We start from the raw sequence: 25,539 nt of genomic DNA, 5'->3' as shown, positions 1-25,539 counted from the left end.
AATGCACTTGTGCTACACAGGAGGGGAAAAGCATAAGAAAGCGAGTGTGTGCCTGTTAGGGGAGGGGGGGGGCGAGGGGGACACTCTGCTGACATTCGGCCTTCCATCTTGTTGCACCCTGGGCACGCCTATGGACACGCTAAAATTATCTAATCATACGCTCTTGCTCATAATTTCTGGGAACACGAGTCCTATATGTAGTGGTAGTCGAAGTTGAACAGCCAGCTCCTACACAGGCGTGGTTCCTTACGTCTATGCCCTGGCGCATTAGATTTGGTGGCTGTGTGTTGGACGCATATGCTTTTGGAGATATTTCTGTACAGCAACTCTGGGAAACTTATTCATTTAAGGAGGTATGTAGATCGGGCAAACTGTCGTAGCAACTGCACCGTAGCGAAATATATCTATTTTTTTACTTTCTTACTTAAATTTAATTTTCACTGTTTGCAATTAGTGATAAGCAACGCGAAGTAGAAGCTGCAGACTAAGATGTTTGACTGGCCCTACCTCCCTGTGCATATTATTTTTGAAACCACATTTCCAGCGCAGAAATGGCTCCAAGTGATTGACTTGCGCGCACTTCTAAACGTGAATAACTTGACTGTTCATATAGAAAAGAGAAAATCTGTTCATGGGTTAATGACGATTCTGTTGCGCATAGGTACTCATAAACACGTAGCTAAACGGGTAGATACTCATAAAGAGGGATAGCTACGCATCGAGAAACGAAATAACTGGCACGGATTGCAAATATGCCGAGGGAAAAGCAACAAAAAGAATTGTAATTAATGGGGGGTACAAATATAATTAAATCAATAGTAATCAATAGAATGTGCGGCTAAGCGTTTCCGAGACAGCTCCACAGCTCCCGTTTCCGTTAGCCGGTAATATTTATCCAACTTCTCAGAAACAGAGCCCTTCAACACAAATGCACAAATGGGCTGCGAGCTCCCTTATGAAAATGACTGTTGAAATGTTGTTGGCATATTGTTGACGAATTGTTGACTCAATAGCCTTTCAACAATACCTCAACAAATATTGAAACCACAGAGCAATAATTCAACAGTAAAGTTGTTGGGCAGTTCACAACAAAAAAGTCGTTGACTAAATTCTGTTGGTATGTTGTTGAATAGTGTTGAGTATTATTGAGCCATTGTTGAGTAGTTTTCAACAATAAAGTCGTTGACTAAATTCTTTTGATATATCATTGAATAGTATTGAGTATTATTGAGCCATTGTTGAGTAGTTTCCAACAATAAAGTCGTTGACTAAATTCTGTTGATATATTGTTGAATAGTATTGACTATTATTGAGCTAATGTTGAGTAATTTTCAACAATGAAGTCGTTGACTAAATTCTCTTGACATATTGTTGAATAGTATTGAGTATTGAACCATTGTTGAGTAGTTTTCAACAATAAAGTCGTTTACTAAATGTTGTTAACTTATTGTTGAATAAGATTGAGTCACGAGCAATATTGAGTTTCGAAGTATATGTGAAAAACACACGAACATACGTATGTGTGCGTTTTTTGCATATATATGTTGCTTTACTGATCACTTGTCACCATTGCATATATACAGGGTGTTGTTTCACGTTACTTGAAGCATAGATGTATATACACGTGTTTCAGCTAACTTTACTCAGAGTTTAAAAATATGCCGATGCACCATAAGACGATGTGACCAAATGCATGTTGCTCACTCTTGTATGTGTTACGCTATTCTTGTATTTTTCCTAAGTAGTTAATTAGTCAAGAAAATTAGCCATTCTGAAGGAACAAAGTTAGGCGAAAAATTCCAATTAGAAAGTTCTAGAGCACTTTGTAAAACGTCCGATTAGGCCATTTCTAACTTTCTATCTATTAAGTGTTATTGTTTTTCAGCTTACTGCGGATGCCCGCGAAATACAAAAAATATCACCTGACATACCCGCTTGCGCGCCGTGCTTGCAGCGCTCTCAAACGAGCATACCATCGAGCACGGTGTGCTGCCGCTTAAAAGGCGACAGGGCAGTGACGAAGGCGTTGGCTGAGGTATTATAATTGACGCCAGCGACGTGCTTCCCTCGCTGCGGTTCATGATGGCGATAAGCAGACGAGTGTTCACACCGGTTAAATGGTATGTTTTCGTTTGTGCGCGGAAGGCTTAGGAGCAGTGCAATCACGACTCGCAGGCGGGCATGTCATGTGGTGCTTTTTGTATTTCGCGAGCATACGCAGTAAGCTGAAAAACACTAATGCTTAACACATAGAAAGACAGAAACGGTTTATTCGTACGTGTTGCCAACTGCTCTGCAACTTGCTAATTGGAATTTTTTTCCTAACTTCCTTGCTTCAGAAGTTGGTTAATTATCCTTGACTAATTAGCTAATTAAGCAAAACACAGAAATAGCGCGACACGCTACATACCAAAGGGAGCAACATGCATTTAGTCGCGTCGTCATAGAATGCATAGAGTTTACACTCGGCCTAAAGTTAGCAGGAAGAAACACCCTGCATATATATATATATATATATATATATATATATATATATATATATATATATATATATATATATATATATATATGCAGTTTGAGAAGACAAACGTCTCTACTAGCAGTGACAAACAACCGATGATTGGACGCATCCTGCATTTCCATCGGCGTCCATTATAAGGGGGCAGTGCCCTGGCTGTGTGTTAGGAAACGGCATTGCATGCCTCCATGTTAAATATGGTCAAGGTGGCGGAGAACGTTAACAAAATTCAAGACTTGGGTTTGACGTGCCAGATCCACGCTTTGATTATGAGCCGCACCGTAGTAAGAAACTCCATATTTATTTTCACCATCTGGGGTCCTTTAACCTGCACCGAACGCACAGTACGTGGACGTTCTTGCATTACACCTCGATCGAAATGCAGCCGCCCCGAGCGGCATTAGATCCCAAGCACTCGGGTTATTAGCGCAACACCTCAGGCCACTATGCCACCACAGCGGGTGCGGCGGATAAAGGAGTGAACATCGTTTTTACAGAGTGCGTATCGCTTAGATGTTACCCGTTAGCACGCACAGAACGAAACGAAAAGCTTGGCTGATATGTATGTCATCGTGCTCATATTTCACATGGAGGCCACATTCTTTTCTGTGACGTAGACGGGGTGCTGGCGAATGTGTTGGGAATCTGCTCGGCCACCAAGCAGAATCTGCGCTGCTATACGTTCTCGGTGACAAATCGCACAGCGCAGAAGCACACACGCAAATGTTTAAAAGAATGGGACGACAGACCGCCTGCAGTTTGCTGTGACGTCGAAATAAGAAGCACAAACAGCGACGTTTCTGTACTTTTCTGGTCAATAGTTCAGTTCGCGTGGTTGCGGCACGCATTACTTTTTTTTTAAATCCAAACGACGAAAACTGTGCGCGCACAAATTAGCACGGCGTTTGCGACGTTTGAATTTGGCGCCTTTTCCCGCGCACTCCATTAGCTCCGGCCGGTGCACCGCGTTACTGCGCCAAAGAAAGTAGTTCATCAAAGAAGTGAAGCAAAAAACTTTAATACACATGCAAAGCGCAACAATTGTTCTGTAATAACATGACATCACAGAATTTGTTATCAAATAGTACAATTTATGATAATATAAGCGTGTATTTGTATGAGTGTACATGTATGATTGCGCCTTTGCGGTGTTGATGCTTGGAGCATTCCGGCGAGTTCGTGTACGCTGTTCGCTTGAAAGCTTCCTGCTTTTCTGCGTTCTTTGTGTGCTTCGCTGGGTAGTTCTGAACTTAGTGTCACACATTACTCCCCCCCTCTTCTTTGGCTTCTGGATTGGATTGGCGCGGCTCGCTACGTGCTTGCGCGCGCTTTTCCGAGCGCAGATTGGTGTGCGCCTGGTTTCTGCACTAGGCTGTTATGCGATCGCTTTTTCGAGCGCAGATTGCGGAAGTGCAGCGCCGCGGGCCTACCGTGTATGGAAGCGCACAGCAATGCCGGGAAACATTCATACAAAAGCAAAGGGTCAGAAAAGTGCGCTTTATTTTCCATTACTATGTCACACTGGGTAGCGCCGTGCGATCGCTTCTAATAAACGCAGAAACGAGTCCTTGCAGCGCATGTGCCCATTAATCGATGCCCACCATAGCCATATCAGGTGCGACTCGAGAGGAGAGTCACCCTGTAGCCGGCGGAGTCGAGGTAGCGCTTCACCTTCTGCCAGTAGCTTTCGATTTTCTGGGTGTGAGCGCCCGTGATTGGGTCTACAAAGTTCATGCTGTGGTTAACAGCCTCCCATTGCAAATTCAGTCTTGCTCCGTTAGCCCCCACCAAGTTCGGGATGAAGTTGTATGGGGCCCATTCATCACTGTGGATGGTGGTTCCCGGTTCAACGTTGGCTGCAATAATGGGGCCTAGCGTCGCCGCGTCTCGTCGGTCGACCTTGAATAGTCGGAGCTCCCCGGTGGTCACGCAGATCATGCCGAATACCCATGGTCCACGATCTGCAATGCCGCCGTAATTTTGGCGGCTCGGCGGAACGTTGTCGCCCGTCATCAGGCGGCCTCGATTGTATTTTCGCTTGCCGCGAAGGAGGCATTCATCAATTTGCACAATCCTCCCGGGGCCACCGAGTGGGGGTCGCGCCAGCAGCTCGTCCCGCACGACCTCACGAGCGTAGTTCCTCCAGTCGGCGATGACATGGTCCGACAGATGAAGCAAGTCGCCGGTCATCTCCTTCATGAGCCACGTGCCTATGTTTTTGCTCACGCAGTACGTGAGTCAAATCACTTGCCGCCTGCAGTAAGCGACGCTCACTTCGCCTTTTGAAAGCCCAGTGCAAAAAGCAGGCGATCGTGCAAAAGCCTAGTGCAGAAACCAGGCTCACATCAATCTGCGGTCGAAAAAGCGATCGCATAACAGCCTAGTGCAGAAACCAGGCGCACACCAATCTGCGCTCGGAAAAGCGCGCGCAAGCACGTAGCGAGCCGCGCCAATCCAATCCAGAAGCCAAAAAAGAGGGGGGAAGTAATGTGTGACACTAAGTTCAGAACTACCCTTCGCTGTGACATCTTTGGAATATTCCTGCGTGTTGCTCGCTTTTTATGGGCTTGTTGCCTCGAAGATCGCCATGATCGCCTCCGACTCAGCGTCATCAAAGGTGAGTTGATGTTTCGAATTCCCCTTGTTCGTCCATTGCGAAGCGGTGTACGGGAGCCCGGAAATGAGTTCAGCCCCTGTGCGTGTTTTCCGCGGGCCTCTTTTCTAGTTTTCATTCCTAGCACTATCCTTCCGTTGCGAGAATTGGTTGTACAGCACTAGATTTGTGATATATAACGTGGAGCTTTGTCCTGGTTTAACTTTACTCTCCGCTTGTGGTGACGTAAGGCAGCTATGTGGTGCCAGCTAAAACAGGGCTGTTGTACGCCATGATTTCGGATACGGTGTTCGAGCACCGATTGAGTTAGCCTTATTAATGAGCGCATAACAATGCGACCTGAAACCATCCGATCTGTACTGTAATCGAAGATATTTCGTTTGCGCCACGCTAGTACAAGGCGTGTGAGTGAGCTGTAGCAACAAAGGGGGGGGGGGGGTGGCGGTGGGATCAGCGAAAATGTATTCTGTTGCGCTGTTCCCTTCAGGATCGAGTGACACCGCGGTGCTTCAGCGCCACTATCTGTCACGCCGTGCGGCCGACGTTCGCGCGACCGGAAAACACAGAGGAGGCTGTCTCGCAATAATAAAAAATTTCAAGTGTGTACACGCGATTCTATGCGATACGTGACATACAATAGGGGTGATGCCACAGAGTGCTGCGAAATCACCGAGTTATACGCCTTGCCAACCGCGTGTGTTTTGTTTTCCACCTGTTAGCGCGCATTCAACTTTCTTTTTTTATCTTCTCCGTTCGGTGCCATCGAGTGCTTCGCCCAAACGGCTTCGCGTAGGTGCTCTGCATTCACGGAAAGGCAGATTTCATGGCACTCCAGGTCCTACTTTACTGGGATAGAACATTAAAGAAATGTAACAGCGTGAAATTTCAGCTTTTCGCACTTTAGTAACTGATTGATGTAACAAAGTTTTAAAATCAGTAAAGGAACGAGATAAATGCCTGGCATATCTGCCTTGTCGTCCCACTGTGTTTCGAGGCGGCATGTATATGTTATCGGCAACATAAACATCAATAATTAGCATTGTTTCTTGTGACCATAGAACTAGCTAGTTATGTCGAAAAGCCATTTTTGCTTTGAATCCGAGCACTACACAGTGAGCAGATTGAAAGGGGAGCGCATCGTTGTGAACTAAATGACGACGCTTTGCCACAAGCTTGGAATAATGTTTTTTGTCGAAAGAGCAGGTCTGTGAAATTCTTTCTTTGAGTGTAAGCAAAACTTCAGTAGCATCAGGTAGACGGGGAGTAAAAGAATGTAACACTGGGGCCTTATATGAAGGAGCTGCCTTTAATATGTGGCCATAACAGTTAAGTAGATGCGTGGAAATAATTTTTAATATAAGTAGAGGAATGTGAAATAAATTATTTGACAAGCTCACACTGCCATTGGCAAGAGCAGCCACACTTTCGTGTATTCGATGACTAGTCATTTGTATCCGTCCATTTATGTCAGCCTAATGGTCCATGTAGCTCTTTTGATTCTCGCTTTTGCTGCATCGTGGCTTCACGTTTTAATACTGACATCTTTTTTCAGATTCAAAGTGAGCTGGGAGACTCCCCAGCTGGCACGCTAAAGGTGAATTCTTTGGTCATCCATTCTCTAGCGTCACCATGATCAAATACAGTGATGCCGTGAAAATGTATTGCAGGAAGCAGGAAAAAAAACATTGCTGATGCAACTGCAAGGCATTTGCTCCAGTGATCAATTGGTGCAGAGTGCCTTCATTAGGAGACATGGTGCCTTTAAGCACTCAGCTGAAAGACTTAACAACTGCACCGGGACTGGGAGTGAATTCAGTGTCACTTGTGAACATATTAAACGCAGAATGTGTCTTTTTCAGTGTATATGCCTGATATGAAACTTAGTGTGGACATTAGTGGTCTACATGAGTGAACATCTTTATAGTTTTACCAGAACGAAGGTATAATGGCCTATGTCATACAGCAGTGCACTGCTAGATGTATCAAACCAGAACAGCAGCACCCTTCGAGAAAGTTGGCTGAAGAACGAGCAATGATCGGGGCTTTCTGCATTTCAAGGGCCAAATTCCAAAAAGATTGATGCCGAGCTGGATGGTGTGAAGTGCCGGTCACCACATGCTCTATCTTGGCATTATGTCTTGTTAAGATACAGAAATTGCATCACTGCTCATAAATTGGAAATTGGAAGGTTGAGGGGAAGTGGAAGGGCTCCCCTCTGGAGCAGCCAGTGCATGCCCTTTGCTATACTGATAATCCCACCTTAATGAGAACCAGTGATGCATGTTAACCTATTACGCAGCCAAGTGCATTCCTTGTTTTGTATTAAGGGGACACTAATGACACCCTAAATGAATTTTAAATAAAGCATCGTCTTAAATAACTACTTCTGTAAATTTCTTGGTAGTTGCTTGATTATTAGAGAAAATAAAGCTCAAAGTTTAATTTTCTGAGTATCGCCCCAAAATCTTCGTGCTGACACCTCATTGTCACATCATGGATTCCAAGTATCTTTTCATACTTTGGTTGTATTGGTTCTGTAAATGTTCCTGACGCTTTTTATTTGGGTTTTTGGAATATGATGAAGAACATCTTTATTTGTAAAAAAAATTGCTACACCTGAACAGACGTCATCTAAATCCATGACGTCACAGCAAGCGGGTGTGGTAACTTCAAGGCAGCACTGCCACCAATCTTTCCTCTTGCTGCTTTTACAGTTTACTCGGCCTCTTGTCACGGTATGAGTGAATCTCTTGAATTGTAGGAAGGTCATGTACAGATACATCTAAAATAATTTTTCTCTATAGTGCTTTCATGCCGTAGTTGCTTAGGGGTGTTGGCACAGCTCCTCTAAGCACGAGGTCACAGGATCAAACAACCGCATTTTGATGGAGGATAAATACAAAACTGCCCAGGTACCTTGCAGCCTAATTTAGTAAAAATTAGTCCAGAGTTCCCCACTATGGCGTGCCTAAACATCAGATTGTCATTTTGGCACTTAAAATGCCAGAATTTAATTAATTTATATTTCTTTAGTGCTCCTTTAAGTGGTAGAATTCATGATCTCTGCAAAAACTCATGCTCAAAGTATTCTCCATAAAGATTAAATAAACAGTAGATATAAGTGTCTATTTATATATTGAATTGTGGTGATACGTGATGACTATTAGAACGGTGGTACAACAAGACAGACAGAATTGTAATACAATGTGTGACGGCACGATGATGCACATCGAGGAAATGACCGAATCTCCCTAGAAGTCCCTGACATGGACATCAACTGACTGTCCACAAACTTCTGAGTTCACTCCGTGATCTTGTGCAGCCTGTGCTTTGCGAGTCGATTAATTTAATTGAGGTGGTGGTTGGCACATACTGTCCTTGCAACTTATGTACATTTCATACAGTGGAGTGGAATCCTCACACATTACATCTGGAGCACAGCAAGTGAACATGATGTGTAGTGGTAATCTTAGTAATGATCGACAATCATGTCCCTCTTCGAGCTCCTAATGCTGCTTGCCAACACAAGCAGCAGCAGTTGCCCAAGATAGCGGGAAAGAGATTCATTGAAAAGTGGCATATGCCCAGGGTCGCATAACCAGTCACCCAAGCTGTTCTGACGGTTGATTTTGAACTCTTCCCTCAACATAGCAGCCCAATCTCCCCATTAGACCATGGGCTACCTATTGACACAAATGGATGGGAAAATAGAGACCTGAAAATATGAAGTATCCTAAGAATGGTAATCACAATAAATAGTACTAGATGTGCATTAGCTCAAGCTCTTGGGTCAGTTGGTGCATGATGAACTTGAAAAAGGGGGGTACCAGCAAAACAAAGGACGCGCACACACGGAAGAGGCGTTAGACAGGGAGTCCGTGTCTAATGCCGTTTCCTTGTGTGCGTGTCATTTGTGTTTCGCTGGTACTCCCCTTTTTCAAGTACTAGATGTTTGGATACTTTGGTTTATTATTCTTGTTTGTGCTGGATTGTTCTCCTGAAACGTGGCATCCGGACAGCATAAGAAGCTTGTAAGAAGTCCAGTTTAGCATTCTAGATTTGCAACAGGTACTTTTTTAATTTATTTGCAGTAGAGCTGTTGTGTGAATGTGCTTGAAAGGCTTAAAACTGTTTTGCTAACATTTACTTAAACGTGCAGGTTCACATAGGTTGAAGGAGCGCACATTGAGAAGGTTATCCTGGCACAGCTTACCATGGCCTGCCATGGTGGACCAGGAAAGTTTGCAAGGGCCTTGCTTCACCATGTGTTCACAGAGGAGGAGCTCATGAGCCATTTGGCCTTTGGAAATAACACCAAGGGCAAAAAGGGCTCTTGACCCCACCAGGGTCAGTGCTGTTATAGGCAAGTACCATATATCCTTTCTGGTTGCATTTTTACATTCACATTTTTTTCTAAAATTATGAACTTGCCATTGGCATAACAAACGACTTTCAAGTAGCCCGTGTGTGCAGTTGTGTGCTACGATAGCCTACTATTTGGAATGACTGTTCATATGATCATAAGTGCGTAATGCCGCCATACACAAATGCTTCTAAAATTTGAAAGCTGCCTTCACTGCTGAAAGTTTTTAGTGGCTCCACCACATAACATGAGCTGCATTGGCGCATTAGCAGTGCTACATGGCTGTCATTGCAAGGAATAGTTGTCTGTGAAGCACGCTCCAAATCTATTGGCATGGACGACATGTTTAATTAGCCTGAAAGTGTTATTCTAATACACGAATTGCGGAGAAGCTATGCTCAAGTGTGGTTACTGCTCAGCTCGAGCAGGAGCACGTTCACCAAATTGCAGAAATCAAAACAGCTCTCCAGGTTCTGAGATGTGAAACAGTAGATTCACCAATTTTAACATACCACATCGAATTAAGGTTGCTCCTATATTGAAGGAGGTCCATGTGATGCCAGACAGCAGCCTTTTAGCAGAGGGAACCTGAGTGGTGTGGCAATTTTCTTTTGGTTGTTTCAATCAAAGAAACAACATGGACAGAGTTGCAAGCATTGCTGTCAACAGTACTACGTTTAGTGGGCGCTTACTCATTCTAAGCACTTAACCTATGACTCGTATTTATTAACGCACACTTTATCACTTTGTATTCTAAGATATGAAAAAAATATTTATGTGGCTTTTCCCCATATACTTCAATAAATTGAAAATAGGCTCTTGGGGCCTAATGTATAAAGCTTCTTACAGTCCATCAGACATGTCCACTACTCCCATTCTGAAATTGTTAGAATTGATTCCTGCTTCCTTACTTCACCTACCTGTTAACATGGTTATGAACCATTGCCAAGTAGATTATGGGCTTAAAATAATCAAAAAGATGAATGGGCTTTTCTGTCGCTCTTGTTTAGCCCGTTGAGGGTCACATTTTGGGGAGAAATATGCCTCTCTAATTTAGGAGTTAATATTTTTTGTGGTTTGCAAATGCTCAAAACTTTCGAATTGAATAGTGTCCTATTCAATTTAGTCTTTGAATGGTCACTATTTGTAAATGTGAGTATTCTAATATTTCGAAACACCAATAAAACATGAAATTTGAGCCAAAGTACGGTAAATTTTCACATCCAATAACATAGTATAGACATAAAACGTAAGAACTTGTAAGAATAGCAGACCAGGCTACATTACTTAAGTAGCTGTACTTTGTACAGAAATCATTTATGCTTACTGAAGAGTCCTGTGCATGTGAAGAAACCTTTTGCTGCTCCATTTGTGCTTTTAATAAACAGCTCTTCATAACATAACAATGACAGAAACTTGCAAACATTAATAATACTAGGTTGTGAGCCTCATCTTACATTAATTGTGATATCAGCTGTTCATTATTCAGAAGCTATCCATTATTTGATTTGCTTCTAGCATTATTCGGTTCAGCCTCAAAAATCACTTTTCGTGCACTCTTAATATTTTTATTGCAGATTTAAGTTCTTCAGAGTGACGTTCCGAGAAAATGAAGTGGTAAATAATATTTTTAAATAACGATGAAGTGGCAATACCATTTCAGTATTTGCAGTTTTAGATGTTTTATTTTTTTATGCAGGATAAAGCAGCATAATTTTTTTGTGTAATGAAACTTACAAAAACTTGTGGCAACACTCCCAAATTACTGCAATGACAGACACCAAGGAGCTAAGTGAAAATCAGTTTTGGAGAAACCCATGGAGCGACAGCACTTTAAGAATATTTTCTAGAAGCCTCAGAAGGTTGCAGCACCTCCAGTGGGATGCTAGGCAACACTTTGTTCTGAAACGGCAAATTTTTCCAGAACGTTCCGTCACAGCCACAGATGTACGGCAGTAAACCCTAAAAGGGTTAAAGAAGTCAGTCCTATGGCATATGGCTCTTAAAAGACAGCATTTCTTCGTATCTGTCACATTCTGCATGTTTCATGCTAAGCAGCTTGGTGCACAACTACATGGAATCCTCATTATAACAGTAATTCAATCGTTGAGGCAGAAAACATACTTTGCTGTAAGCAGTGTCTTCTTTAATGTAGAAAGTCCTAAGTCATTGTAAGGCGAGAAGTACATTCCGATTGCATGTGAACTCAGGAAACCTAACTTCAAATGAAGCTACACTCAATTGTAGTGACATGACAGTATTGTATTTGGAGCATGGAAAAGCACAGTTAAATGCTGCACATTTTAATTATGAAAGTTACAAGAAATAATTTAATTGTCAGTTCAGGTTTATTTATGAACAACATGAATTTTTTTCACCATTTTGTTTCTCAGCAAGCAAAGTTCACATCTTCGACATTGAGGATATTCGTAAAGTTATTTTGCTACAGTGTTTTGTTCCTCTTTGCCCTTTCCTGCATTTGACACTTAGTGGAGTCCCGTGCCACACAGAATCAATTTAAATGGTCATGCTGCAAAGCTGTACCCGTGGAAAGTTGGAATTAAGCTACACAAATACATAAATCAATTTCATTATAACAAGGGCATATTGCATGCCATTCTTTCGCATGTAGAAGTTGCTTTTTAAAACTTGTTCTGGCTTCTTGTTGTTGCAGGCTTCACGTGTCACGAGTTTCCTGGTACCAACATGCCCTATGTAAAGAACTCTGGCCTCGCTTCTCGCATGGGACCAATAGCCTCTCAAGAGCCCAAGTTGGACAGCTCAAACCAAAACACAAGTGTTGTGCTTTTGTAACTCTCGACATTTTTATGTTTTATGTTAGTCTCCTGAAGGGCTCAATTTGGATTTCTCAAATGAGCATACAAATGTTGTGCCTTTCTATGCCTTGACATTTTTATGTTAATTTTATTTATGCTAATTATGCAAGTCTCCTAAGAAGCCCACATTGGATTGCTTAATCCAGAATACAAGTGCTGTGCTTTGTTATAGTTCACTACACTTTTATGTTAGTTTTTGATATGGTTCCAGTAAGGATAGTGTTTCCTTATTAATATATTTTTTAAGTATCTTAAGTCATTTCATGCCAAACCACCCAATTTTGTCAAGAACTGTTCCACTATGGCAAAGCATCTCAAGTTTGCTTGATTTTGAGTAGGTACAATAAGAAAATTTTTGAGAAAATTTGCTTTCATACATACACTTGACTCATTCCAGGGCAACCAACCAGCGTTTTTTTGACCATCACAGATATAGTTGAAACTCCGAACTCTTGCTCCCCATTTATTTTCCTTCGCAACAATTTTTTTGAATTTTGGCAAAAATTTATTGTTCTTGCCCAGCTAATCTAGAAGGCACTGATACACGTTTCTTTTGAAAGGGAAATTGTATGATCCAGATATTCATATGATGTTCATGTCAAGAGACAAGTGGTGTGACTGCCAAAATTTGCAAAGTTTGAATTTTCTTCTAATGTAGGGAAGTACAGAAGGCACAAAATAAATATAAAATCAGACTGGTTGACTTGGGATAGCTGCAAAATATTTCAAGCCTTGTAGGTTCAGTTGATCAGCTAAAAAAACTGAAAGTTCCAATTTTTTGCAAGAAGCTTCGTGTTGAAGGTAAAAAATTAGCTTTGGAGGTTGGCACAAAAGTATGTCGCCCATCGTTACACAGCCCTACATGTCTGCTATGCATGTGACAAGTAACAAAAAGGTATTCTTTAAGTGCAATAAATTATTTTCTCTAATGTTCATTTGTGGATCACACATACAGCATAAATATAGCATAAATATATGAAGCCATGTCAGCTAGCAAGGAAAGATTAATATAATTAGCCACAAAAACTACTCAACAAACTGACTGCCTTTTTTATCATTGCGAAGGCAGGTGACGTCAAGCGCTACAGCTGCAGTCTCAACTTGTATTTTTTTAACATGAATGCAAAAAGTGGTCGCCAGTGGTGTCTGACCACATCAGACTGAACAAGGCAAATATGACTTTTATAGGTGAACACGTTCTGGCTCTGAAACAGTGGTAGCAAACAACACCACAAGAATTTGTTCACACTTATGTAGGTTTTCAGTCTTAATTATGAAGGTGTTTTCTACTTGCATCATCATTGGGCTCCAGGGAGCAGGGCACGAAGTGTCCTGCTCCCGCTGTGTTGCATTGCAGTGCGACATGCCCTTTAAAATGCTTTGTATGAACAATATCAGCGCTCTTCCTGGATTTACTGTCTACATAATAGCCGATATTTTTTTTTTGTAAACTGCATGAAAGATATCTTTTAACACTGCAGGATTCCCTCACATATTAATACGTACGAGGTCTGTTAGAAAAGTATTTGACTTTTTTTTTGCAGACACCTGATGAATATGAAACAAGCGCGTTTTCATCAGCCACCCTTGAACCTTTTCGCGCATGCACGAATTTTTTCCCGCCTGCCAATAGCGTGAATTGCTGGGACGCAGCATTTGAATGAGGTAGTACACAGTGCTCTCGTCGTTTTTTTATTGCAAGGAAAATGGCGGAGCGACTGGAGCAGTGCTACTGCGTCAAATTTTGCCAGAAACTGGGCGACAGCCACGTGGAAACCATTCAGAAGATTCAGACTGCTTTCGGTGACTGCGCTATGAGCAGCACACAGATTAAGGAGTGGTACAACCAGTTTAAAGACGACCACGCATCGGTGGAGAGCGAGCCACGCTCCAGTCGGCCATCAATATGCCGAAATGACCAGGTCATTGCCTAAGTGAGCCCTGTGGTGATGCGGGACCGTCGTGTGACTATCCAAGAAATTGTGGAAGAGGTGGGCATCAGCTCATTTTATCCACATTCCATTATCACCGAAGATTTGGCCATGAAGAGATTTGCCCCGAAATTCGTTCCCAAGCTGCTCATGGTGGAGCAAAAGCAACTTCGTGTTGAAGTCTCACAGACATGCTGGATTCCACAAACAGTGACCTCAACTTCACGAACACCATAATCACTGGTGACAAGTCTTGGATGTATGTTTATGACCGGGAAACCAAATCCCAGTCATTACAGTGGAAGCATTCCACGTCACCAACCAAAGACCGCTAAGTGCGCATCAACGTTAAAGTGTTGCTGACTGCTTTCTTTGACTCCTGCAGTGTGGTACACCACGGGTACGCACCACAGGGTCAAACAATCACTAAAGACTACTACAGGGATGTCCTCCATGGCCTATGTGATGCTGTGTGGCGCAAGATACCAAAGTTGTCAACAGGAAATTGGCGCATCCATCACGACAATGCTTTTCTCGCACTTGATTCAGACTCTTTTGGCGAAAAACCAGACTCCTGTAGTTCGACAGGCTCCTTACTCTCCTTATATGGCCGCCTGCGGCTTCTGGCTGTTTCCCAAAATCAAGAGGCCATTGAAAGAAGCACAATTGCAGACAAGAGAAGACATTATGGCTGCAACGACAGCTGAGCTAAACTCCATTCGGAAAGAGGCCTTCTCGGAATGCTTCTAACAATGGCAGCACCGCTGGGAGAAGTGGCTGGAGTCCCAAGGAGACTACTTTGAGAGTGATTAGGTTTCCAACGCTCCAGTTATCCCAGTTTTTTTTTTTTTCTTCAGCCAAAGGTCGGATACTTTTCTAACAGACCTCGTATTGATATTTTATGTGTAATGGCTGTATGGTTTACCTGGCCCACACCAAACACAAGCCTCGTTGCGTTAGAGCATGTGTCCCTTGGCAATAAAATGGAGACACTAACACCGCTTCTCTGTCATCTGTGTGGAGACGAAGCCAGCTTTGTGGTCTGCATTCCCAGCCGGCAAGCAGTGCGCACATCCGAGAAAAGTCGGTGCTGACAAAATTTCAAAAAAGAATTTCTCGCATTTAAAAATAATGCCTTTTTTAACTTCACACATGCATAGCAGACATGTAGAGCTATCCAATGATGTATCACATACTTTTTGGCCAACCATGAAAGCTGTTTTTTCCTTCAACATGAAGCTTCTTGCAAAAGATTAAAATTTGTTTTTTTTTTACAGGCGATTAGCTGAACCTTCAAAGGTTCACATTTTTTTGCTATACTATGTCACCTGGGCTACCATTCTGTATTTAATTTCTGTCCTGTGAATTTTCGTTACGAAAAAAAAACTAATGGATTGCAATTTGACTCATTTCTTGCCGGTGCCGAAAGCAATTGAAGTATTCAAATATTTAAAAAATTGGCTATTTTGGTAGTTGCATCACTTCACCGTATTTCCACGCACACCATTTGAAGGCCTCGATCAACACAATGTTCATTTGAAGAAGAATGTTGATTGATGTCCTCTAGCTCAGCTGAGCAGGAAAACTAAACTGTCACCAAAGTGCTACAAAATATCTGGCAAAAATAAATAAAAGTGGGTAACGAGTTTTGAACTCTAGTAAACATATAGTAATGTTTCAGCTATATGTGTGCTGTCAAAAAAACGCTGGTCGATTCGGCATGGAATCGCACACCTGCAAGTGCATCTGTGCCATTGTCAGAGTTCAATAAAAACTGCATTTGACATAACTTTGTAAAAATAACTTATTGCCTTCTAAAATACATGAGTAAAATTAATAGGTATAAGTCGGCTTAAATTTAAAATGCAACGAAAGATCTCTGGTAATGGCAATGATGTGCCTTTCATGTTTGCATTAAACCATATCTTTTTCTGAATTCTTTCGTTATTTTTTTGTGGCAGTGAATAAAATTGTAATGGAACTCTCACAAGGAGTAACTTTGATTCCGGCACATCACTAATAGCTGTTTTTTTTTCCATATAAAAATCTGAAGTACTTAATATGAATAAGTCGCTTGATATGGAATGACCTGCGCAGGAACGTTATCATGGCGGAAAACACAACTGGATCATGCAACAGCAATGCAGCATAATAAATTGCTCCCATCAGCATCACTTATTGTGATTGCCATGTTTCAGAAGTATGTAACGTTTACCGAAATTGGCACATACCATTCAAGCAACAAATAAGGATTGTACAGTGATCCTTTTTCAGTTTTACAGATCTTTAAGTTGTCTGTGCCAGGTAACATAATTTTTTTTCTTGAGCTGGATTATTCAGAGGTGGACATTACTAGCACAAGAAATGGAAACATTAAACTGATTCTCATAAATTTATTAATTCACTTATCACATCACGGCACATATTTCAGTTTGCAAATTGTAGCCAGTGATTTTGAAAGACATATTCACTTGAAATTAATTTCCAGGATGACACCAGTTGCGAAATTTTTCCATAAATGTGAGAAATACATGGGCATTCCGGTTACTTTTGTGCTTCAATGCGTAACAGTGCGTTCTGTTAAAAAAAAGTAAGTGCTACAGCAGTGCATTTCTACAGCCAGTTTGATGGCATGTGTCTCGTTACTGGTGTCATTCTGGAAGTTCGTTCTAAGTGCATACACCTTGTAAAATTACCGTCTACAATTTGAAAAGCTTTATTAGGAACTGAGTTTTTCTTAATCATCTGACTATGGTGTCTTGATTTCTCATGCAAATAATGTTTGGCACTCTGTATCTAGAATTATGTTAGCTGGAACAGTCCGTGTTTAATAAATTCCATGAAACTGAAAGATAACCACCCTGCATATCAGGTCTCAGTTGAGTGCTGTGGGCTCAAGCAAATCGTGCCATGTTAATAGTACCACTGGCTCCCAAATAGAGAAAGCAAGTGCCTTTTTTGAGTGCTCTTATTAACAGTCATGTCAGTCTGCTTCTACATTTAATTTAGGTATTTATTTTTAAAAATTTATTTCTTTTGAGAAATGTGTTTTACTTGAGGGCCACACAGACTACATCTTCAGTATTCTGTTTTGTTATGGTGTCAAGCTGCAGGAAGTTTGTACTGTGCAATAGTTTTTAAGAAGTTTCTGATGTGCTCAAACTACAAATGGTTGTACATTTACACAGATGTTTGTTTACAAATAAACAGTTCACCTAGAAAAATGGTTTTTGTCTGCATCAGTTCAGCACTCTTAATATTGTGGAGGTCCATCCACTCTGACAATTGAAAAAAGTGACATAACAGTACTGCTAGCAGTTTTACAATATGGTTTATTACAGGCGATCTGGGAGCATGCTTTTGAGCCCAGGGTGGCAGAGGCCTGCGATACAAAACCCCTGTATTTAAATTTTATCCCTGCCCTCTCACAGCAAACATACCAACGTGACAGCAAAGGTAATTATATGCAACATAGCTCAGCAGTATTTTAAGGAAAGTGCAGGTTTAAACTGCTAAATACCCAGTGGGGCATAAAGGGCTTTCAACATAATTTGTGTTGATGTTCAACAGATCTGCAACAATTCTTCCATGGGCTTTCAATATTAATGAACAACACATTTCAACAACACATCAATGGGCTTTCAATTTTGAGACAACACATCTTCAACAATGCTTCAATGGGCTTTCAACATTGACAAAGAACACATTTCAACAATACGTCAATGGGCTTTCAAGTTTGAGTTTCAACAATGCTTCAATGGGCTTTCAACATTGACAAACGACACATTTCAACAATACGTCAATTAGCTTTCAATATCGACAGGCAACACATCTTCAACAATGCTTCAATGGGCTTTCAACATTGAATTACACCATAGTTTCAACGATATGCCTACGATCTTTCAAATTGAGAGGCCACAATGATGTTTCGACAGAATGTCGCGGGCCAATTATCAACACTTGTCAACAATTTCCTCAATGCTGTTTCAACAATTCCCCAATGATCTTTCAAGGTCATTTGTTGACGTTGAACAATGATATCTCAATAACCTTTCAACAATTTTTTTTGTAAGGGAGGGCTACGCATCGCTATAGTAGCAACGGGTGCTTTAATATCATTTGACCATTGTAATCGTCGTAAAGAAAGCACTGTGCCCGTATTAACAAAAAAAGAAAGGGGGGGGGGCAAGCTCGGCGCCTAAAAGTATTCGGAAGAGACGACGCCAGGCCCCGGTTACACTTGTCTTTTACACCACCGTCGCAGAAGTGACGTTTGCCCATCACCCACAGAAGAAAAAGCAAAACGTGACAAAACTGCTAGGAAGAATAAGCAATGCAGTCACAAACAAGGACAGTTGCCCTGACCGTCGTCTCCCATAGTATAACCGCCAGGAAAAGAAATCGTGGGCTGAATTATGCATACACTCTCACGCGTTCGTCCCTCGGGCAGTTTTCATAACATCTGAAGGTACTCTAGCTCAATAAATATCTCGTATTTATCTCGGTTCCTCGCAGTTTCTCCTTGCATCTACAGCCCATGCCTTCGCTCATCCCTGTGCGTTATTTTTTTTTTCTGATTGCCCTTTCTTTTCTTTTTCTCTCTCTGTGTTTCCCGTTCCCTCTCTTAACCTCCCCGCTCCCAAACACACAGCCTGCGCAAAGAACAGGCCCCGCGCCGTGTGGGCACACGGGTGCACGCACCTCAAAAGCGCTCGGACAAACGGCAAAACCAAACAAGTGGAGCGCGAGAACGGCTTTCCGTTTCATCAGGATTAAAAGGAGACAGCGCGGCGGCCACGGGCACGCGAGCGCCGGCCGCGGAGGCGCCGCGGTGCGGCCAACGCACGAACTTCTGGAGTTGCCTGCGCAGCCCTGCACGGGGCTTTATCATTTGTCCAGTTGGCCATATATAATCCTGGTCCGCGGGGGGATTACGCATGTGCCGAGAAGAATTGAGAGTGGGAGAGGTATGGGTGCCGTGGAGAGAGGGACAGTGGAGCGATCAGGGTGCTGCGCTGAAGAAAATAAACGGGGGAAAACCTGCGGGCATAAGCTAACTGGTAGGGGCAGCCATATGACTCGAGTCCGTGCCTCGAAATGCATAGGAAAACTGGAGGAATAAAGAGAGAGAGAGAGAGAGTATTAATCTCGTGATTGAAAGTGATGAACCCAGCCACCCTCGGCAAAGATTTAGGAATCAAGTCGCTGAATACGGAGGGAGAGGGGCAAGCGGATTAGACGCGCGGCCTGCCACCGTCTCTACATATAGATGTGCACTTCGAACCGTCCGCTGCCAAGTCGTAAACTACTGGCAAACAGTTGGACCAGTCAGTTGCCGTCGGCGCCGATGCCTTGCTCATATCGGTGTCTTTGTTATACAGGCATCCATATATGTTTTCGTTTTACTTCGTATTATGCTTTTATCGTCTATAGACGAGGTCACCTTTCTCCAGCTATAATAGTAGAAACCAATCCTGTTTCAATAAACGTGTTTGCTTGAGACACGTTTGTTATTATACGTGTCTTATACTCATGATTCTCCTGGACGTGATCTCGTTGCACAGGAAATATTAACGTGTGAACGATTACATACCTTCTCAGCGAATAAGGAGCCCGATAGAAGTCGCGACTCCGGAGGAGCTTCTTGACCACTAATTCTGCCTTGTCACTTGAGCGGTTCAAAACAGCAGCCTAATGAGCCAGTCGGCATTCCATTACGTGAGGTATTATTTGACATACGAAGAGCATGTTAAACGATCCATTAGGATTTTATATACCGCCGTTCATTCCTCTAACATTCATATGTGTCTGTGTTGTACGAACCCAGAGGAAAGAAGCCCGCTCTACCACACGTATCAGCTGCTCTCTTACCACAGTTCAGCGGACCATCATACACCCGCGTCTTAAAAACGCTCTCGTTAAATCGTGTCTGCACCGTTGTGCACAGAAGCTTTGAAAGCCAAGTTTCGCGCATTACAGTGCAGCTGGCTACCTCGCACATGCTGAAGGCTGTGGCTGGCAGCATGCTAAGAAACCGCGGCACAGTCGCAATTCCCCTGACCAAACATGCAGAGACAAAAAAAAAGTGCTTGTTGCGCCGTATCCGCACCAAACTAGCCTTATATTCTTAAGAAAATCGCGAAATGAGTTGTGCGTTGACGTCGTGTTCTCTACCCTTGTGAAAGTTTCTAAGAGTGTGCGCGAAAGACCCGCCGTGGTTGCTCAGTGGCTATGGTGTTAGGCTGCTGAGCACGAGGTCGCGGGATCGAATCCCGGCCACGGCGCGGCCGCATTTCGATGGGGGCGAAATGCGAAAACACCCTTGTACTTAGATTTAGGTGCACGTTAAAGAACCCCAGGTGGTCAAAATTTCCGCAGTCCCCCACTACTGCGTGCCTCATAATCAGAAGGTGGTTTTGGCACGTAAAACCCCATAATTTGTGCGCGAAAGGTAAACACTGTTGTGCACAAAAGCGAAGTGGATGTAATAAAAAGCACCATGAACAGTTTGCGTCGTGCATGGAGAGACTTGTTTACTGCATTTCTTTATCGCCTGGAACATTAATATTTTTGACAGACAAGCCGGCGGACTTACATGCGCACGTTTCAACAGAGTGAAGCCATCTATCTAGCCGCACAGTGCGTGCGCTGTGGCATGCGCCTTTGTTCCACAGTGGCACAGTGTTATCCATGAACTTGGATCCCCTGGCTATACAAGGCTTGTGACACATTCGAGATTGATAACATACGAGCGAGAATTGCCTGAGCTGCCCCCATCTGTGTCTCTGTCAAAAAAGCAATCTTGTTGATTTCATGATAGCGCCCCGTGACAGATGATTGTGCTGAATTGCAATCTGTGTTGTGTTGCAGTTATTCATATACGTACTTTGAGTTGTGCATGAAACACATGGACAAATGTAAGGAGTCGACGACATGAGCGAATGTTCGTGAGCAACCCAGAGTATGAATATAAATACCAACTGGCCAAGCTTTCAGTTCTTCTGTTTGTGTTATAGTTGTTTTTTTACTTCCTATTTTAGTATTGCTCATATAGTGATCACGTGAAACAAATCACCACGTGTTAGTAGCGCCGTGTTCTCGTCGTCTATGTCATCTTGCCTACCCAGTTCGCATTATACGGTATATAGAGGTGACGTTATTGGCCTGTGTGGGCTCACTCCAACAAGTACTTATCCAGGCTTGCGATATCCGCCTCTGTGTATACGAGTCACTCAACGAGTTTTCGAAATGCTCTTGCATACACCTACACACACGATATATTGTTGTGTTCATATATATAGGTGCTACAGCCCGCAGAGCTGGCTCTGGAGAAACCAATCACTAAAATGGGATGTAAAAATCAAAGCAGTTTACGATCAGCAAATATGATGCTAACACGGGTGGAGTAGAGTTTTTTCACCAAACGATTGAGAGAGAGAGAGAGAGAGAGAGAGAGAGAGAGAGAGCGGTGGGGGGGGAATATAGGAAGGCAGGCATGTTAACCAGTCAATAGTCTGGTTGGCTACCCTACGCTGGGGCAAGAGAGAAGAGGAAGAGAATTAAAAGAAGGGAGAGAGGAGGTGTAGATACGTGTACGTACAGCGCTTGAGTTAAAGCCAGAAGTTCTGAGAAATCACAAAAGTGCCTTCACTGCCTTCTGAGCCGATGATCGGTCGGGACGGTGCTCTAGCACTGTCTGTTCACTCAGAGGACGATCATCTAATTTCCTCAATGTGTTGGACAAAGACTGTCTTTGTGTTTGAAATTGAGGACAATGACACAAAAGTGGTCAATGTTCTCCTCGCATCCGCAAACATCACATGCAGGACTACAAGCCATTCCAATTAGTGCTGAGCAGGCATTCGTGAAGGCAACTCCAAGCCATAACCGACACAGAAGAGACGCTTCACGTCGGTGCAGTAAGGCTGGAGGTCTGAGTTGAAGTGAGGGGTTTAGTTTGTGCAGTCTTCTGCGCCTTGTATGTGCGGTATTCCACTCTGCTAAGGAGATCGTGTGTTCTAGAAGGTCAAGTTGTTTTGCGGCGTCGGTCCTTGAGAGAGGAATGGGGACGCAGCGGACTTCTTGGTTTGACGTCCGAGCTGCGTTATCGGCGTCATCATTTCCTATAATACCGCAACGACCTGGTATCCACTGAAGAGACATCATGGCCTTTTTCTCTTAAGTGATGGACAAGTTCCACGATTTCGCACGTGCGCTGATGGTGAGTTCCATGTCGGAGAAACGACTTCACACATTGCAAGGGCGGCCTTGAATCGCAGAAGACTGCCCATCTGCTAGGACTTTCAGCATTTATCATATGAAGCGCGTCGCGGAGAGCCGCGAGCTCTGCAGCTGTAGACGTAGTGACATGGGAAGTCTTGAACCGCTGGGTTATTCTCAATGTTGGTATAACTACAGCGCCACCGGAACTGGCTGATGTAGGTGATTCATCAGTGTAGACGTGTGTGCAGTCACTGTATTTCTCGTACAAGAGAAGTAAAGTTAGTTGCTTGAGCGCTGATGATGGCAAGTCCGACTTTTTCTGAAGTCCTGGGTTTGTAAGGTTTACTTGAGTACGGCGCATACACCATGGAGGAACGGAAGGTCTTGCCGCAGGTGTGTAACCTGACCTGAGAGAGGCACGGTGCGCGAAGGCAGTCGCACTGAATGTCGTGTGGGGCCTATTTACTGGGAGACTTGCGAGGTGGCGGGTAGGGGTCCGGGCGAAGCGTCTCATGTGCACGCGCATTGTTTCAATCCTAATGTGCATTCTAATAGTGGAATCTTGAGCGACAGCATTAACTTCAGTCGTTGACGCACTCCGCGGCAAACCAAGGCATATCTCGAGGGCTTGGGCTTGGATGCTTTGGATTATATTCAGGTTAGTTCTGCAGGTGTTGGACATGGCCGGTAGGCTGTACCACAGGAATTCAATAAAGAGGACCCTGTACAGTTGCAGCATAGATTGTATTAGCAGTCCCCAGGTCTTTCCAGCAAGGAACTTAAACATATGGCAAATTCCTGTCAGGCGTTTTCTCACATAATTCACATGAGGGGTCCAGGAGAGATATTGTCAATGACCACCCCCAAAAATCTGTGACTCGTGCTGTACGAGATCAGTTGTCTGTCGACAGATTTCACGTAAGGAGACATTGATTTCTTGATAAACGCCACGACTGCACACTTTTCGTATGATATATCAAGTCCTTGTTCTCGAAGGTAGGATGATGTTAAAGTGGCTGCCTTCTGAAGCCGCGTGCGAAGCTGCAGTCGCGTCACACCCGACGTCCGAATTCAGATGTCGTCGGCATATAGATGGAGAGCCTAACAGTGCATGGCAGGATGTCGGCGAGTCGAATGAGTGTTAGTCTAAAGAGCGTTGGGCTGAGTACTCCGCCCTGAGTCATCACACGGTTACTGTAATGCTGGGATGTCGGGCCATCCTCGGTAAGTATGAAAAAGGATCTCTTATGTAGATAGCTGCTTATCCAGAAGTAGACTTTGCTGGCGAGTCCTACTGCTTCTAACACATTGAAAATCACTTCGTGCGTTACGTTATCGTACGCTCCTTTAACATCCAGAAACAGGGCAGCAGATATTTTTTTTCAGCACTTCTGGCGCTCGACGTACGTCACCAAGTCGATAACGTGGTCGATGGAAGAACGGCCACGCCTGAAACCGGCCACTGCGTCTGGATATATACCTGGTAATGTGGAGGTGCCATTCTAGCCGTGCTAGAACCATCCTCTCCATTAGTTTTCCTATGCAACTGGCAAAAAAAGCGCAATTGGTCGCCATGATTCAATGTCTACAGGCGACTTGCCAGGCTTGAGCTGCGGGATTAGGCGACTGGTCTTCCATTCCTGGGGAACCGTACCTGTCTGCCAGGAGCTGTTGAACAAGAGCAGGAGTACTTTCCGAGCCTCTTCGCCAAGATTACACAGGGCATGGTAGGTTATACCGTCGGGTCCTGGTGAAGATGAACGCTTGCACAAGGCCAGTGCGGCTTCGAGTTCATTCATGGAGAAAGGACTGTCCATGCGGGGGTCGCATGAAATCGGTGAGTGGTGGAGCGTCGATGTTCCAGCGGAACTACTTTCGCCAGCAATCCTCCTGCAGAAAGCTTTCGCGACGTCAATCTCGCTGCATTGTTGGTGAAGGGCCAAATACTTAAAAGGGTGGCGCTGCTGACGGGTTCCACGGGGACCATGAACAGTTCTCGATGTGTGAGACAAAGGTTTTCATGGATCCGAAGACTCGCAGAATGACTTCCATCTTTGCGATGCAAGTTTGTCCATGCGATGCTGAATTTTCTTTTTAGTTCTTATGGCCAACCTCAAGTCATGTACAGACTTCGTGCGCCTGTATCTTCGCTCTGCATGGCGAAGAATTCCACGAAACTTTTCTAGCTCAATGTCGTATTTCGTGCGTGTATACGTTCTCGGAAGCGAATGTTTGGCAGTTTCTAGGGCAACCTTTATGATGCCCTCTAGGCTAGAGAACAAGTCATCACGACAGCCGTCTTCGACAATTGATTTGAACATTTGCCAGTCGATACATTGTGTGACGCCGGCTAACTTGGAGTCCGTCAACCCTTCATTCCTAAGATAAGTGGGTAGGTGGTCACTTCCACGCGTTTCATTATCCGGAAATCACCTGACCTTTCTAGTGAAGGAGCGTGAAACAAAGGTGAGGTCCAGGCAGCTACAGTAGACAGTTCCATGTAGAAAGGTGGGGCTTCCATCATTTACCAAGCATATGTTGTTCGGAGGCAAATGAGACTAATCTTCTGCCTCTCGAGTTTATCTTAGAACTTCCCCAGAGATGTTTGTGGGCATTAAAATATCCAGTAATGACCAAAGGCTGCGGAGGCGCTGTCGTGATTTGCCGTAACCACTCGCTGTCCAGCCAACTAATGTGAAAATGAGCTTGCCTTTCTTCACTGTCAGACATACGTACTGGTTTTCTTGGTCAGGTGACACTGGATGACGGACATACGTAAGATCACATCGTATGAATACGATCATCTTGCTGCATTCTCCGTGGGTGGTGGACATGAAACACTCATACCCGGACAGTCTGATGTTATCTGATAAGGACTCGCAGATGACGATGACTGAGAACTTATTCGTGAACACAAACTGTCGAAAGTCCAACATGCTTGACTTAAGTCCTCTGGCGTTCCACTGAAATATCGACGCGTTCCGGAATTCATCACGAAACTACGGCTTCCGGAGAGCCATGATTTTAACCAAGAGCTGCAAGTACTGGACTCA

Source organism: Dermacentor albipictus, chromosome 1, assembly GCF_038994185.2.
Source record: "Dermacentor albipictus isolate Rhodes 1998 colony chromosome 1, USDA_Dalb.pri_finalv2, whole genome shotgun sequence".
NCBI classification, from domain to species: Eukaryota; Metazoa; Arthropoda; class Arachnida; order Ixodida; family Ixodidae; genus Dermacentor; species Dermacentor albipictus.
The sequence above is the reverse complement of the archived record's forward strand: the minus strand, read 5'-3'. Positions refer to the sequence as shown.